The sequence below is a fragment of the Periplaneta americana genome, chromosome 4 (genome assembly GCF_040183065.1).
Source record: "Periplaneta americana isolate PAMFEO1 chromosome 4, P.americana_PAMFEO1_priV1, whole genome shotgun sequence".
Classification (NCBI taxonomy): domain Eukaryota; kingdom Metazoa; phylum Arthropoda; class Insecta; order Blattodea; family Blattidae; genus Periplaneta; species Periplaneta americana.
Genome location: NC_091120.1, coordinates 182,116,869 through 182,134,837, shown reverse-complemented (window position 1 = coordinate 182,134,837; position 17,969 = coordinate 182,116,869). Strand labels below are relative to the sequence as shown.

General features: G+C 33.3%; 1 protein-coding gene across 3 annotated transcripts in view; it reads left to right on the top strand.

The window, feature by feature from the left end:
* The window catches only part of LOC138698498 (hexokinase-1-like), a 224,401-nt gene that overhangs the window by 45,904 nt on the left and 160,528 nt on the right, over nt 1-17,969 (top strand). The window contains exon 1 of one of the 3 annotated variants that reach the window (XM_069824467.1): nt 9,059-9,313. The exons of 1 other annotated variant lie outside the window; for it this stretch is intronic. The gene's annotated coding sequence lies outside the window, so the exon portion shown is untranslated. Of the gene's footprint in view, nt 1-9,058; nt 9,314-17,969 lie in introns of those variants that run through there. One more of the 3 variants, XM_069824466.1, reaches the window with a different exon arrangement.

Genomic DNA, 17,969 nt, shown 5'->3' with positions numbered 1-17,969 from the left:
TATTAAATATATTGTTGCAATTTTTGCTCAAAAACCTGCCTGATGTTAGCTTTGTTAATATTATATGAATTAAATAATTTCAAGGGAAACTTATTATTAAAATCTGCTTTACAGGGAGCTTTACCTGAAAGACTAGATTTGCATAATATATACGTCACTGTGTACGTTAACAGAAAACCACAATTCCAAGTCACACAGAGATTGTGTACACTCGATGTGGGTCTCTGGCGTTTCGTCAGCCCACGCGAGTTGTGTGGATATAAAGGGAAAAGTTGAGACGGTGTCGGATGGAGTTCCCGGGTAGCTCAGTTGGTAGAGCGCTGGTACGTTCAACCAGAGGTCCCGGGATCGATACCCGGCCCCGGAACAATTTTTCCCTTGAAATTATTCAAATATGCTTTACAGGGAGCTTTACCTGAAAGACTAGATTTGCATTATATGAATTACTCATATTAAATATTTCACCGTTACAAGTCATTTTTATGGAAACATGCTGTGGAAAAGTTTTTGGTTTTATTCTATTGGAATTTTAGAATATGTGTGATTGGTATCGTGAAAAACAGATTCCTATAATGCCATGCGAAAATCATTTGTTGGTGATATCTTTAAATACAAATCAACTAGTTTTACTTCTCAAGAGAGTTCAGGAGTACAGTATATTTAAATTGATTACTTTACAAATTTAATTCAATTCTTCTAATCACTAAATTTTATAGTATGATTCTTCTTTTCGTTTATATTATTGTAGTTTTATTATGATTTTTATTTTTATTCATTTTATTGTATTTGTATTTCTGGTGGTGTGATGGCCTTAACTTCACAACAATAAATAAATAATAGACTAAATAAATAAATAAATAAATAAATAAATAAATAAAATATTCTACAATACTTTCCTTCTCTGAACACGTAAGTACGAATGGTTGTAACTCTATCTCGCCAAAAATACGTTAGAAAGCTAATAGGCATACTGCTCTCGTAAATTGGGCGAATTTTTTCAGTATGACTGTACTTCCTTCCAGACTACCGCTGTTACTGTTCCCTCCCACTCCAGTACCGCGCTAGACTAATCGGAACCGCATTCCTCTCAGCACTAAATTCCTCAGAGGATGACAGTATGTTATACCGTACTTAAGTTATCTCTAATCGAAAAGATCGTTTGTAAAACCACAAGTCCACATTTTATAAAAATTAGACACTGTGTTGAGAGCAAATATTACGCTTCATTTTAAGAGCCGTTTTCCATTAATATATTCTGGAGTCTTCCTACACGCAGCTTAAATTCTCACTCCTTTCAAAACCAAATAATTTCTTAATTGAGGGGTTTGGGAGTAAAACATGGTAAGTGATGTTTTAGTGTTTAAAGTTATTAGATGGTAAACATTTATCCATGCGACAATGAATCAAAATCAACCTTCGAGTCCACATCTGTGGTGTAACGGTTAGCGCTTCTAGCCGCGAAACCAGGTGGCCTGGGTTCGATTCCCGGTGGGGGCAAGTTGAGGTTTTTTCCGGGGTTTTCCCTCAACTCAATATGAACAAATGCTAGGTAACTTTCGGTGTTGGACCCCGGACTCATTTCACGGCATTATTTATTTATTTATCTATTTATGTCCATAACAGGGCAAAGCCCCAATTACAATAGACAGTACAAATAAAAAAAACATAGAATTACATATAACACGATAAAAAAGGTAAAACAGATACAAGTGTAATTGCAAATTAAAAATGGAAAAGAGAAGAACAAAACAAATAGATACCACCTAATTAAAAGACACAGATACAGATATAAATGAAAAACACCAAATAAACACAAATCAAAAAGAGCCAAGTACAGACATCACAGCCAAAAATGCAAAATGTAGGCGTAGCTATAATTTGCAAATTGCAGAGCAAATACAACACCATGTTAATAAATTCAATATACAGCACTACACAGCAGGCCCAATAGCCTCAATTCATTTATTCAAAAAACTCACCAACACAGAACATGTGTTTCAAGTAATGCTTTACATAACTTTTTCTTGTACATGTTGTACGATAACGAAAAATCGAAATCCTGTCTATTTGATAGATGATTAAGCATTAATAAAAGTGGAGACATTTTATGAGATAGTGTTTTTGTTGTCTGTAAATAAAAGAGAGATCGCTTTCTCAAATTTGGTTTACCAATATTGAAACTAATTAGCTGTAGAAGATCAGGGCTGTCTATTAAGCCATTTATGGTTTTGAACAAATACATAACATCATACATACAATATCACCTTCATCTCATTCAGACGCTAAATAAAGCGTCGTAAAATAAACTACTAAAAAAATCAACCTTCGATATTAAAAGCCTTGAACCAAAATTTAATTTCGCAATCCTGTGTAATCTATATCGAATCCTCGGCCTCATCTCGCTGTCACCAAGCCTATTGATGCTAAATAGCCCAATAGTTGATACAGCGTCGTTAAATAACTAAAAGAATACAGATGAATTTCTTGTGTAAGGAAATTCATATTTTTCCTGTGAGTTTTATGACGTTAATAAAGTTATTTTATTGATACTTGTTAACACAACATAATTCCGAGAATAGAAAGAGAATCTGCTGTACTATGAAGAAATGAATTGAGATACTGCAGATGAGTGACAGCTGTAAACAGACTTTATATACGAGTATTTTTCATGTCAAGAGTTACTTACTGTTAACATAACAAAGAGTTATACTAGTCAGGTTGAAACTAACCATGTGTGACTCGTATGGTTTTACAGATGACTTGACTGCGGAAATTGAAAAAAAATATGCATGCATTTATGCACTTAAAATAATTCTTGAGGTAAGTACTAAAATAAATCATATATGTAGATATACAAAGAAACTGCTTAGTCAAAGTATTTGTCGAGTTGCTGTTTTATTCTGAACAAGAATCATAGTTATTTAAAAGTCTTTGAAATTACACTTTATCGTGTGAGAAAGGATGTTTGCGAAACGAAACCTTAGATCGAGTGGAGCAAAATAAAGTTATTTTGTGCGAGATCGTGCGTATTTGCTTGGTTTCCGCACAAAACCAATCCGCGGAAAGTCTGAAATTCCACATTCAGTATTCCCAACCTAACACACATAACAATTTCCCTCTTCTTACCGCTTAAGTGACATATTGATTTTACTGCTTTAGGCTTTTAACATAATATTTTTAGAGACGTTCAATGTAGTAATAGTTATAAACTGGAAACTTACCACTGCAATTTCACCTAAATTGCACTGTTAATTATTGTTTTTAAATATTTGCAAAAATTAAGTAAACTCTACAACTCCTCTAAAGTTACTGCATTCGTGATGCAAGTAACATTAAGGAAGCCGTGAAAAAATCAACAAGATTCCAGACTCATCATAGACTGGAGGGAAAAAAAAGACAGACGTATATCACGGCCTGCTGGAGTATAGTAAACACAGAAAACATTTTAAAGCAACAATGTTGAAGATAGATATTTTTGTTTTGCAAATTTGCCGTCATTGAACAGAAACCAAGAAAACCAAGATGGAGATTTCATTGAAACTAATTAGAAATTCCTCTTTCAGGTATGTAATAAACGATCTTCGCACAAAATAATGTACGATACACGAGCGGTATGTTTTCTTTCAATTCTCGGAAATTAAAAAAGCTCAACTACGTTTCGATTTTTCAAACTTTTCCTCGAACATGAAAACTTCAACATACCGCTCTTGTAACGCATATTACTATTTTGTAACGTGTGTGCCGTACACTATTGTTTAGACAACCGTTCGTTCGTGCTGTTATAGATACAATTCCTTTGACTTCTCCACTGCTGTATTCCTCCTCATTGTAATAGAGAAACTTTATCACATTAAAAGCAAGCGGTCGTATAGCTCAGTCGTAGAGCATTCGACTGCAGACCGAGAGTCCTCGGTTCAAACCGAGTGTCTCCATTCAGTTCTCAACAATTTACCCTTGGTCAGTCAAGTAGAACAGCTGTTTGCAACGACCCCAACGAGTAGGCTATCTTTCTCATTCACCTTTTTTCACCTGAAGACGAAGATAGAATCAATCTTTGAAATGTTGTGAATTCGTTTACAAATAAGCAATGGAAGAAGTCCAAACTACAGCTTTTCTTTATTTTTGGTGGTTCATTTTATTTGTTATCGTATTTTCGCGTATCTTACATGTAAAATATATTACCGTTAGTATTACTTTGTGATATTATTTCAGTATTATTATTATTAAATAATAATATTATTATTACATTGTTAAATTTATACAGGGACATCATTTTATTTTTACTAACATTTTTAATATTAACCTGTCTATACCTTTAGAGAACCGGAAACACCGCTTGCTCCCCCCTCCAAGACTGGAGTTCGATGATACTGGCGTAAAACACAAATCACTCTACTAGGTATAGGAAGGAAGAAAAGTAGTTCATCCATTTACGTAAACTAGGAAATATCGCGATTTTGAGTTTGATAATTTTCATTAGGTTTTTCTTTAATCAAAGTACAGTACTGTATTAAGAATAAGTGTTTTTACTCACGAAGTGAGTTATCCATGCGAACGTATTCATTATGCAGTGTATATTATACTGTCTACAGCACATTAGCGTACAATATAGAGAAAGAAGTTAAATTGAAAAATAATCATAATATGAATATTTAAACACAATTTTGAAAATGGTGGCCGTTCATTTCGATACAGGCTTCAGTTCTTTTGTGCATATTATCGCACTATAGACTATTGCATCTAATTCCAATTGCCAGTTTCGTCCTTCGTACTAATAACTCATGTTGAAATAATTCTGTACCTACTCTACGTACTGTAAATTCAATCTTCACTTCTGCCTGACCCGAAAATATAAAATTACTCAGACATGCTATCTACTGTCCGTCCAAGTGGTTATGCCGCAGGATTGTAGAAAGGGAGGAAATCACGTGACAGTTAATTACTTAACGAGGCCCTTTTATTTAAGTTAAATTAAACAGCCGTATAATATTACGTAAACTTCCAATTCTTAAGAGAAATTAATGTTTTCAGAAAAGAGCTAAGACAGCCCAGCTTTTACAGAGGGGCAAGCAGAAGCAGGTGGGGGAAATCGGGATGCGACGTAGGCAAACGGACAGTACCTGTGCGAAAATATGATTCAATATTGAAAGCTCTTTCGTCACTGGAAAACGCGAACATATTTCTGGAACGTACTATACTCAGTAACTCAGTACTGCTTACTATCTGCGGTCTTGGTTCTGTGTGGAGTTGGAACTTCCTTAGTAGAAGGGGTGGGAGTGAAGTACATTCAAAAACTCAGGTACAATAAAAATTGAATTAAAAATAAAATGATGTCCCTGTATTATATAATAGTAATTTATAGTGTAAAAGATTAAAATTAGGTTTTATGCACGAGTAGGAAGTTTAGCGTCCGAGGCGAAGTCGAGGGTGATAATTTCCACGAGCACATAAAATAGGTTTACTCTCGTGTGCTATACAATATTTTATCTATTACTGGTATCTAAATTTAATTTTAAATTGCAGGCTCTTTCTTTGTGATGTGTTGTTTGTGAAGAAGTTATAAATTAATGAATGAAGGGATTTTATTTTTGCTAATGAATTGGTTTTCATGGAAAAAAATAATAATTCTCTGGTGTGAATAAAACCATTGTTTAGGCTGTTAAGGACGGTGAAATAAAGATCAGTTTAAATACCAGGCATGGGTAAAAATATTTTTATATAGCTACTAGCCGTACCCGTGCGCTGCGCTGCACCCGTTAGAAATAAATATAAAGTAATTACATAATTAAAATAGGACGTTTGATCCAGGGAACATTCGTGTTTGATAGAAGGATAAATCGTTTATTATGTTACTTAATTTAAATTGCATCCAAATAATTAAAATGCGATCATTTTGGTCCAGAGACACTCATTTGGTGCAATGACAATTCCTTTAACATGTTTCTTAATTTTTATTCCATGCAACCATAGTTTAATGAAGATTGACATCATTTAGATTTAATGTGTATATTTTATTTTACTTGTTATAGGTTTCCATTGAATTATGGTAATAACTTAATTTTAACCCTTGTTTTCTACGTATTCAGTAAATGGCGCTTGGTCCTCTATGGTACTGAACCCTACAAATAACTTATATTATATTATATTATATTATATTATATTATATTATATTATATTATATTATATTATATTATATTATATTATATTATATTATATTATATTATATTATATCAGAAGTTACTGCAATAACATTATAGCATTATGTCCATCTAGAGAAATTACACTTTCCAGTGGTGAAATAATAATTAGTTATACAAATCGGTTAATTTAGCTTCCGATATTACTTCATACAAACACAGAAACATTCTCTCTAGGCTATCTTTCATAGCTTTCGATTGTTGCTGTCCAAGGCCCCTTATAGACGAAGTCATTTGTTTTTTAATTCATTACACAGCCTTAGATGACAGTTATTTTAATTTTAAAACTCATTTATCTCATTAAATATCAGTCCTATCAAAATTTTTCAAGGAATAAACCTTATCGCAAATTATTTTTAAAGAAACTTTTGTTATGTAATATTTTTCACAAAAATCAATAATAAGCGAGATATTTCGATTTATTTAATTCAGGCCCCCTTATAACCTCCCTTTTAAATAATGTATTTTGAATGATATAGCCTAAAATCTAAGTTACAACGAACTTAATTTTTATTCCAATTTTCATCGAAATCCGTTCAGCCATTATCGCGTGAAAAGGTAACATACAGACAGACAGACATACAAACAAAGCTTTCAAAAAAGCGATTTTCGGTTTCAGGGTGGTTAATTATATATGTTAGGACCAATTATTTTTGGAAAATCGAAAATTACCAGAAAAATTTCGGCTACAGATTTATTATTAGTATAGATTCCTAAAAGTATATTTTTTAACATTAGTCGAGCATGTTAAAAATTGACTATACGATAGCGTACGAAAAGTACTCTTAGTACTAGTGCGAAAATTATGTTTTAAACTAACTTTCAACTGTTTCCACCGATTGTCAGAACGGATATATAAAGAAAAAATGAATAACGAAATATCTAAGAAAATAAAACAGTTATTGTATACTTTATTATTGTTGCCTTTCATGTGCAATACAGAAAATGGAAGTCTCTTGAGTACGCAGAGAATTTTCGCTCACATTATTTGAATTAGCACTGCTGTGAGCTAACCCGGAACTCAATTCAGATTGTGTTTTTCGAATTCAAAATTTGTCCATGATAAAATCTAAATAGTGCTACTATTTTATCAAAAGCGCTTTATCACCCGCTCACACGTAGACTACTATATACTGAACTGACCAATATGTTCTGACGATTCTAAACTCTGTTTATTACTAATTGGGTAGAGTAAACGAATTACTAAGCATTGTTGCAGGTGTTCACATTTCATTGGTAAAGTCTGTCTCAAAATAAAATGTACCATATCAAAGACTTCGTTGTAAATTTAAAAAATGCGTTGTAAAGAGACTTTCTGGATGGCATAACATTTACTTGCCAATTCCAAAATTTCGCGACACACCGGTTGGGAACCCCTGAATTACGGTATATTTCAAGATATGAACTGGAAACAACAATATCGTTGGTTAGGCCTACATGGTAAATACTTGAATTATTGCGTAAGATATAAAACGTGTTTAAAAGTATGTTTTTGATAATATAAATGTTTGGTATTTTTGTAGAGATAAAAGTATTTTAGATTTTATATAGGATTGCCCAATTCAATATTGTTTTTTTTTTTAATTTATTTATTTTATGTCGCTTTAACATAACAAGTCATATCGCGACAATATATTGATAATAAAATTGTTTTCTTTTTGTCTCAAGTTACAGAATAAAAAATCTTCAATTGAGGACGTAGCTGCAATAAGGGCCCATAGGCCCTTTTTCGGAGAATGCATAAATCGATTCTCCGTAGTTTCTTTGTTTTATCCACAAAGTTTCGTTGAGAAATGTTGAACAGTAATGCTGATAAACCTGTTTATTTTAATATATGTTATAAGCCCTACAATGTTTTTAAAAATTTCAACTCTATATATCTCAGAACAGCATTTTGGAGTATGGGCCCTTATTGCAGCTACGTCCTCAACTGTAAATAAATTTACCCTACATGAAACGGTCAGTAAGTTTGTTTCTGATGAACTATTAAGTTTTTTTTTTTCCATTTCATTTCATTTTTTTCATTTTCATTTATTAATACCTTACACTTGAGCTACATTAGGCATTGCAGCCCGAAAGAGCAGAAGCTCGTGCTCGGGCGCAGTTCAGATCAGTTATACAAAATACATCACAAAATTAAGAGAGTTCATTGAGCACAATAACATCAATAAATGGTAAAATAATACAGCATGTAATAATAGGGTCTATATACAAATAGAAAATACAAAAGTACATGAATATTAGAGTATCAATTTTTAACTCAATTAGCTTAAACAATTAAATAATTAATCTGATTTGTTTCTTAAATCTATGTGTGTTCAGTGTACTTAGCTCAGGGTAAGCTCTAATTAATGTATTATATATTTTGGGTCCAAAATTTCTGCTGTGTTTTAATCCAGCAGTTGTGTGGCATTTGGGAGTATTTAGAAAGAAACTGTAGTTTTGTCTCGTATGATATTCATGAGGATCAAATTGAAATTTATTGTGGTTTTTATGGAAATAAATCAGCAATGTTTGTTTGTAAATTTGTTCTAGATTTGATACACCAAATTTAAATGACAAAGAGTGTATTCAATAATGAAAAAGTTTATTTCGTTAATATATCTGTCTTAATTTATACTTTTCGGAAGTTTCCTCAACACACGAGCGCCGGAAATGCGTTATGGCAACAACCCAGTTAAGAATTTGCAGTCCTTCCAATTCTTTACTTTGGATTGAAACGTCTCTTTCGTTGCCGGGAGCAATATACATGAAACATATGCGATTACGTGTCTCTCCTTGTAACTATCTGTAGTCGTGTAGCATTCTTTTTTTTTACGCGGGTGCGCAAATCGTCTGTTCGCTATTCGTTCAAGTGTAGAAGGTGGCAGTGAAATGTGTCCAGTAGGACAACCTCCAGCCTGCTGCGCGGTCGGTTTCGTTCAGTCCCCGTTTGTCCGTCACCACCGACGTGCATTCAGTGCCTCTTGTATCGTCAGTGTTCCACTCATAAGAAAGAAAGGAAAACAAAACACATCCGGGCGCTAGAACAAGAAAACAGACGCAACAATCGAAAGAAGACCTACGAACATCAGTTAGGAGGATTCTCACATCAGGTTCGTTCTGTGGATATTTTTGTAAGTTTTCTTTTAATTGTTTGCCCGTGAGTGATTACGGTGTACTGTATTTTGCTACAAGTACAGTTACGATCAGTGTGTTTAAGTGCATTTAATTATTACTTCTTTCATTGCGTGTTTATAGCTAATGTTTTGTTAGTTTTCATAAACTTGATCTATACGAGACATTTACACTGGTAAACAAAATTGTGAATTAAGTCTGTGAATTCCTCTAGTGCGGTGTTTCTCGAACTTTTTTCCACCGCGGAAACCCTTTTAACCTATGCCATCATCATCATCATCATCATCATCATCATCATCATCATCATCATCATCATCATCATCAATTCTGCTCTAAAAAAAACTGAAAATTAGAATTTATGATGAAATTTCGGTAGCTCCCTACAATACACAATTCCTCGGCCTGATATCACTTAAATAATCCCCTCAACTAACCCACTAACCTTGTCGCATACCTCGGCTTATTGTAACTTAGCAACCCCCTCATTCAACCCATCTAATTCATAAGGAAAAAAATCAGGTGTCAGTTTCGTGTGTGGTATGGGGTGATATCAAATTTTGGTCGAATTTATAAAACTGCAGCGTTAAAAATAAGTATGAAATATTACTAATAACGTCTTAAATTTTAACTTTACAAAAAAAAAAGTTTTATACAAAAGCTGTTGGAGATAAGCCATACAATACGATAGCAGTGTTAGAAAAAAAGTTATTTACGCAAACAGGATGTGATTGTAAATTATATTTTTTAAATGGCATCCTATATTAAAATTTACATATTCCGAATCTCCATTAAATTTTATGTATGATTGTGTACAAATGTTACCCATTCATACATATTCCAAATCTCCATTAAATTTTATGTATGAATGTGTACAAATTTTACCCATTCTCCAGTTTTATATCTTTTAAATACTTATTAAACTTGTTTCGTGGACTTCAAACGTGAGACAAATACGTAGTATGTAAAATCATGTTGAGTATGCCATAAAAGTAAACAAAACACTATCACTAAACGGGTGAATGGGTTTAATTGCTACATATTCATACGCACAATTTAATGGAGATTCAGAATAATGTAAATTTTAATATATGGAGCCATTTAAAAAATAAAGTATACAGTCACAGCCTGTATACGTGAATAACTAACTTTTTTCGAATACTGGTATCATATTATTATATGGTTTACCTCAAACAGCTTTTGTATAAAACTTTTTTAAAACTAAAATTTAAAAAGTTATTAGCAATATTCCATACTTACTGTTCACTCTATATGTTTATATTAGTTGGTTATTTAACGACACTGTATGAGGCCGAGGATTCGCCATAGATTACCTGACATTCGCATTACTGTTGGGAAAAACTTCGGAAAGTAACACAAGTAGGTAATCAGCTCAAGTGGGAATCGAACTCGTGTACGAGACGTAGATGGGGAGATAATATTAAAATGGATTTGAGGGAGGTGGGATATGAAGCTAGGGACTGGATTAATCTTGCTTATGATAGGGACCGATGGCGGCAATGAACCTCTGGGTTCTTTGAAAGCCATGTGAACGTAATTAATTATTATTATTAGCCTATTATCATTATCATTGTATTGTAATTTTTTTATTATCCAATTTAATAAACCCTATTTTACCCTGAGGTATATTAGGGTTATAGTTGGCATCAAAATACATATTTTATAACCAAAAAACTATAGTAAAATTATAATATAAAATTGTGGTCACAGTTACAATTCACATGAATTATGTAGAAGAATGCATCTTAATGAAAGAATGGATCCTGTTAAAGATTAATGAGATGTTTGAGGAATAATCAATTCAAAGATATACAAGAATGTCTAGCCGTTTGAGAGTAAATACACGACCTTAAAAAGATAAACAATAATACATTAATATAACAAAGTTTGACTTTCACTTTCAAATTAATACTTAATTCATGAACAATGGAACAGTTAAGAGTAATAAAAGGATATTACAAGCAATGATTTACGGATTACAAGTTACATACGTGATTCAGGAACAAGTACAATAATTGAAATAATAGCACAAATAATGACTTATAACTAACGAATTTCTTGAAGGGCAATATAAAATGGTAGGGGCAATACAAAAGATTTAAAAACAAATGTAAACAGTAAAGGAATAGTAGAAAAATTGACTTAAAATTACAAGTTAAACAAATTCTTTTTAAAGCAGTAGGTAACAACAAAGAGATACTAATAACAATACACTGACTGTAATTACAGATTAAACACATTATTTTAAAAACAAACACGCAAAGGATCAATAGCTATTTTCAGGCATTATATACATGGACCATGTCTTTAATTCACATCTTCTTGACGTTACTTCGTATATTATTTTGTGTTTCAATCTATTTCAATTTGTTATTTTTCACCGTACATTTGTTGAAGTGGGTATAACTGTAAAATTGAAACAATGTTAATAATGTACGCGTACATTGTATCTACATTGTCAAAATCTTGCATTTTCAATTTTATTGAAATTACAAATTGTTGCCATCATTATTATGAAATAATACATATATTAAAATGAACATTATGATGCAAAGTTCATTATAATTTTGTTGTTAGTATTTAATAATTAACAAATATGTGAAAGCTATTGTGGTAGTAATTCTCTTTTCAGTATTTGTTTTTTAAGTCTGCAGATCTTTTTACGTATGTCTCGTTTTATGACGGAAAGTTATAATCTTATTTCTGCTTCTGCATTTTTTCTCTTTCGGTATTGTTTTCCGAGTTTTGAACATGATAGGCTATAAACTTTTAATAATTTAGTGAACAGATTTGTCGTACACATTATCGTGTATTACTTCAGCTGCTTAATAATAATAATAATAATAATAATAATAATAATATGCAAAATATAAAATGCGGTGTATTACGTTGCCAAATATGACGAGATGTTAGTTGTCTCATTTTCGCATTCAATTAATCAACAGCATTGCTATTGAAGTTCGCACTTACAGTATGTATTAAAGATCTAACGCCCACACGAAACCATTACCGAGAAAAGGTTGTACCTACCGCAATAGTAAGCATATGGAACTTGTAAAGGGGAGACAACCGGTTTGAATTTCAAGTACTATTGCGACATTGTTATTTTATCTGTCTTCTACAGCGCACTAGTGATGGGCGAAGTTGTTCTTTTCCCGGAACAGTTCCGACGGTTCCGGTTCCGAAAAAATACTATGTTCCAAATAACAGTTCCGAAATAACAGTCACCAGTGGTGATGAGTCGGAGTCGTTGAGTCGTTCAAACGAACGGTACAGTACCCTCCCTCTTCACCATAGACAAATAACACCATGCAGCTCACACTGGAGCACTCATAGGCATGACATAGTACACATTCTTATCTATAGATGGCACTGCAATGCACATTCGAATCGATTTTGGAAAATTGCTGTGCATGCGGACAGAACTCAAAAGCTTAATGTTAGTAATTACACAGCTGTTGATTACAAGGACAGATTACAACACTTTGTTTTCGTACATAAAGTTATAAAGACATGGTAGCCAACTAAAAAAAAATAACATAACATTTAAAACATATGGTATGTAATTTCTGTTCTCTCTCTTACATAATAAAAAAAAACAAATCATTAATTTTTATTTTTACTTTTCTTAATGCACAGTTATAATAATAATAATAATAATAATAATAATAAATATTACAATTTCATAAATAAAAAAAGACATATATTGGCAGTACTGAAACCTGGAAACCCCGCAGTGGGTTAGTAAAATGTTGGAATCGCATCTTTACCAAAGTGTAATTTAAACTTCGCATTAAACCTCGCTCTCCAAATCAGTACTTATATGGGTAGTTTCCAACAAATAATGCTACAACATTTTTGTCGTTCTTTGATAACAGAGAAGATAGCACAAAAACTTGTGCTTGTCAGACTTAACCTCAACAAACGACATACAGACATTGTAACTAAACCACTCATTACCATTTACGACTTTAACCTTTGTATAGAATCAGCTGATCAATGAATTAATAATAGTATGCGTACTTTATGACTTTGTAGAATGTTTATAAAACAGAATTAGTCAACTAATGGTGAAATAAACCATAAAGCGGGAATGAATATTACAGATTATTGAATACTTACTATAACATTACAGATGATTGGCCAGTCTTACAAATGTTGATATTAAAGTTCGCGCCACCGCAAGGATTTCAATTTCCATGCGCCCCCCTCCAACCACGTTAGAGTTTCAAATACCAACTTCATCCAACGAAGTTCCAAGTACAACATAAAGAACAACGAGAACAGTGTAACTGCTGCTGTCGTTGGTTCATCGGAACAAGCTCCGACGTTCCGACTGTTATCTCGGAGTCGGAACATACCTTGTGCCACGCGGTACAGCGAGCCCGCAACAGTTGGCAAGTGAGCAGCTCGGAGTCGGAACACTGTTATTTCGGAACAGGAGGTTCCGACCTACTGTTCATTTTTGCAACAGTTCCGAGACCGGAACAGTTCCAAAATAACTGTTGTGTTATTTTTTACCCATCTCTACAGCGCACCTCAGGTATACTACATACGTGGAAGTGAACGAAGAAAGTTTGTATTCAAGGACATCTCGAGCAGTAAATTGTATCAATGAAATGCGAAAGTATGTCATAAAATACCCATTAAAATAGGCCTATTAAGATCTAAGATGTTGCATTTGACAAGTCCCCGAACACGTTTTTAAATGAACGTTAAAATTGCCCAAGTTTTCCTGTACACATGACATAAGTCAACAGAGACAGACTGGTCGTCCCATTTTTTTTCGAAATGCTGTTTTGAGAGCTTTCTTATGTTCAACATTGTTTTTAAGTACCAGTATAAAATGTTAAAATTCCGCCTTTTAAAAATTTAATTCTGACTTTCTTGATTTATTTATTTTATTGGGTTATTTTACGACGCTGTATCAACATCTAGGTTATTTAGCGTCTGAATGATATGAAGGTGATAATGCCGGTGAAATGAGTCCGAGGTCCAGCACCGAAAGTTACCCAGCATTTGCTCGTATTGGGTTGAGGGAAAACCCCGGAAAAAACCTCAACCAGGTAACTTGCCCCGACCGGGATTCGAACCCGGGCCACCTGGTTTCGCAGCCAGACGTGCTGACCGTTACTCCACAGGTGTGGACGACTTTCTTGAAATATTAGATTGTGTTGATAGCATTGTTTTAACTAACAATATTGTAAGCTGATGACGAGACTACGGACTTTTAGATTTAAAAGAAAAATACATATGAAGACATTATTACAAAAACAACCCTTGTCAAAATTGCTATTTTTCAGGAGAAGAATAAAAATAAATAGAACAACACATGTCAGCTGTTTCCGTACAACTGGTGTTTAGCCTACAAACATTTGAAATAGTAGCAAATGTGTTCTTAACTCAATTTCATTAAAAATGACTAGGGCTGTTTTTGTAATAACGTCTTCATATTTTAGACGCTTAATAGGTTCTTTCAAGTGCTAATTAGGTTCAATGGAACAAAAAATAGGTCCCAAGAATAAGTAGGCCTATAAGAAACATCTAAAATAGAAATAGTTAACATGTCTAATAATCAGTAAATTCAAGCAACGTGATGAGAGCTTCACCAGAAAGGGAAATTATGAAAGACGCTGAAGAAAATCCGCCGGGAACAATATTAATGGGATGACCGTGCACGAGATATTTAGAATATAGCCCACAGGATTAACCATAAGTGATGTCATTAATTTCGGAGGCTTACTTTCTTAAGAATTTACAAACAAAAAGGTTTAATACAATCTTTGTCGTTTTTGCTTCCTTTTCGAGATAAAGTTTTATATAAAACATTTCATAGCGCTTTCTGGGTAAGTCATTGATCTAAATCCCATTATACTCAGTCATTTTAAGAGAGCAGTGTATTATGATAATAAATGATAGAAAGAATTTTAGTTTTGTCCATTAAATGTGCTGAAATTTGATCCGAACAATGTAACTTTTTGTTCTGCAAAGGAATTTTACAATGTTACATTTGTTCAGATCAAATTTCTGCACATTTAAAGACCAAAACTAAAATTCTTTCAATCTTTTTTATCATAATACACTGTTCTCTTAAATCGACCGAGTATATTAGGAATTAAGTCAATGGCTTTCCCGAAACACGCTATGAAATGTTTAAAACAATTGTTATCTCGAAAAGAAAGCAAAAACGAGCAAAATTGTATTAAACCTTTTTTGTTTGAAATATCTCGAAGAATACCCCCCCCCCGAAATATTAATGATATTACTTATTGTGCACTCTGTATACAGATGATTTTATAAACAATAGGCATCATTCATTAGGAAAATGGTTAGATAATCTGGCACAATATTGTTTGTTGTCAACGCCTTGTAAAAATAATAATAATAATAATAATCTTTACTAATAATAATAATAATAATAATAATAATAATAATAATATTAATCTTTACTAATAATAAATCTGTGACCAAAATTTTTCTGGTAATTTTCGCTTTTTTTTTTAAATAATTGGCAATCGGCAAGAGCCATCTTTTGGTAGAGCAGTGGTATTCTATTTATTGGTACGCGTATCCCAGAGGTACACGGGGTTGTCTCAAAGGGTACACACCCCACTGATTACGTAGGTAAAAATGCTGATATATATTTATTTTATGCTCGACCATGCCGAAATGTAGTAATTACACATCTGGTAGCAGTCCTTTAATGCATGTCATTAAAGTACACCTGCTCCTTAAAGTACAGGTGTTCAGCCAATGATAACTCAGCTTACAGGTGTTCATCCAATGACAAGTCAGCTTTGTACCGTTATACAACCGCAAGTATCGATTATTCTCGGATATGCAATCGAAAGAGAATTAGCGAAAAGTCACGGAGGCTGGAAATCCAATACTGTCGCAGAAGGTTATGTTCTGTTACTATAATAATTATAAATAACATTCAAATAAATTCAATTTGTCATCTCGTTTTTCAATGTCGAATTCAATAATCAAGGTTACCGGTATATCAAGTTTAACGGGATTACATCAAGGTCAGTGACATTATTGTTCCTCGGAAAAAATCAATACTTTCGCGTCTGCGCACATCTCACAATTCACGACCTAGAACAAGGTCACTTCCAATCTTGTCAGATACAAATAAAATGTATACATCTGAATAATTTCAAGCTAGAAATATGGTCGAGCATAAAAAGTCGTATGAAACTCGCCTATAATGGTAATTAAGAAGCTCGTATGAAAATTATGAAACTCGCTTGCTCTCGTTTCATAAACATCCATACTCGCTTCTTAATTACTATCATTATAGGCTCGTTGCATAATGTACTATTATTATACTCGTTGATAATTATTCCATTATATTATAGTTTCTTTTGCGATATCAACTCTTGTTATTTCTTGCTTAAATACCGTTTAACGTAAATCATTACTATTTTTATTGCATCAATAACTACTGAATAATAATAATAATTCATTCATAGTCTTCTGCACAAGGGCAGGTGTTTCACTGCAAACCCAGCATTCTCTAGTCTCTTCTATTTTCTGCCTTCCTCTTTGTCTCCTTATGATACATATATCTTAATGTCATCTATGAAATAGTAGTAGTAGTAATAATAATAATAATAATAATAATAATAATAATTTTATTAAGGATGTTTGATAATAAGGTTCTTAGGAAAATATTTGGGGCTAAAAGGGATGAAGTTACAGGAGAATGGAGGAAGTTACACAAAGATATAAATGGCAAGTTGTAGCCAATTTAAGTGATCACCTTATTTTAACGATTTGGTGGCTACTTCATTCACACACAACCCCCAGAATGTCTGGAGGACCACACCTGCTGTTGGTCGACGGGTTCATTGGACCTAGCTGGGAGATCTTGTTGATCACCAGCTTTCCCTCCTTAAGCCACTGGAGGACGATTTTAGTGCCATAGCAGGTCAGCACTAGGAACAGAAAAGTAGGAAGGGTAGGAAGGAAAGTGAAATGAACCCCTAGGCCTCCAATGTTCTAATGCCATCGGGGTCGAAGAAAGTAAGAGTTCAGTCAGAGGACTGGATAGGAAAGGGTAGAGAGGGAATTAGGTATTGAATGGAGGAAAATTGTACCAAATTCGGTCATTAACTCATCAGCTGACCAGTGATAATTGCTGAGTAGCCCCTCCTTTTAGTTCAGCTTATAAAATTATGCTTACTAACAGCTGCACCACGGGAAGGTAGGAATGGCACATTGAGTATTTGTCCAGGTTGGTTCCTTAAAGCCTTCAATGAGAAGGATTAATTTAGTGTGTCATAAGACTCCTTGACGATCTTCATATTGAATGTAATGGTCTACCTTATCACTGTGAAGTACTTCTAACAGAAGTTTACAAGGCCAAGATATTAACATAATAGCCAGAGATAAAATCGGCGGATATTTAAGGAATCTTGATTCCTAATCGGCATCACTTGACAAATTAGAAATTTGATGCATTCCAATGTATTAAAGAATTGATAGAAATTTGACTACGTGCCGTATGCCACGGCAAGTACTGCTTATTTTTGCGGACATGCAATTAGATTTGCACAGTTTTAAACAAAAATTTGTTAGAACCTTCCGGAAGAAACTCGAAACTCAAAAGAATGGCGTTTTCGTCCTGATTTT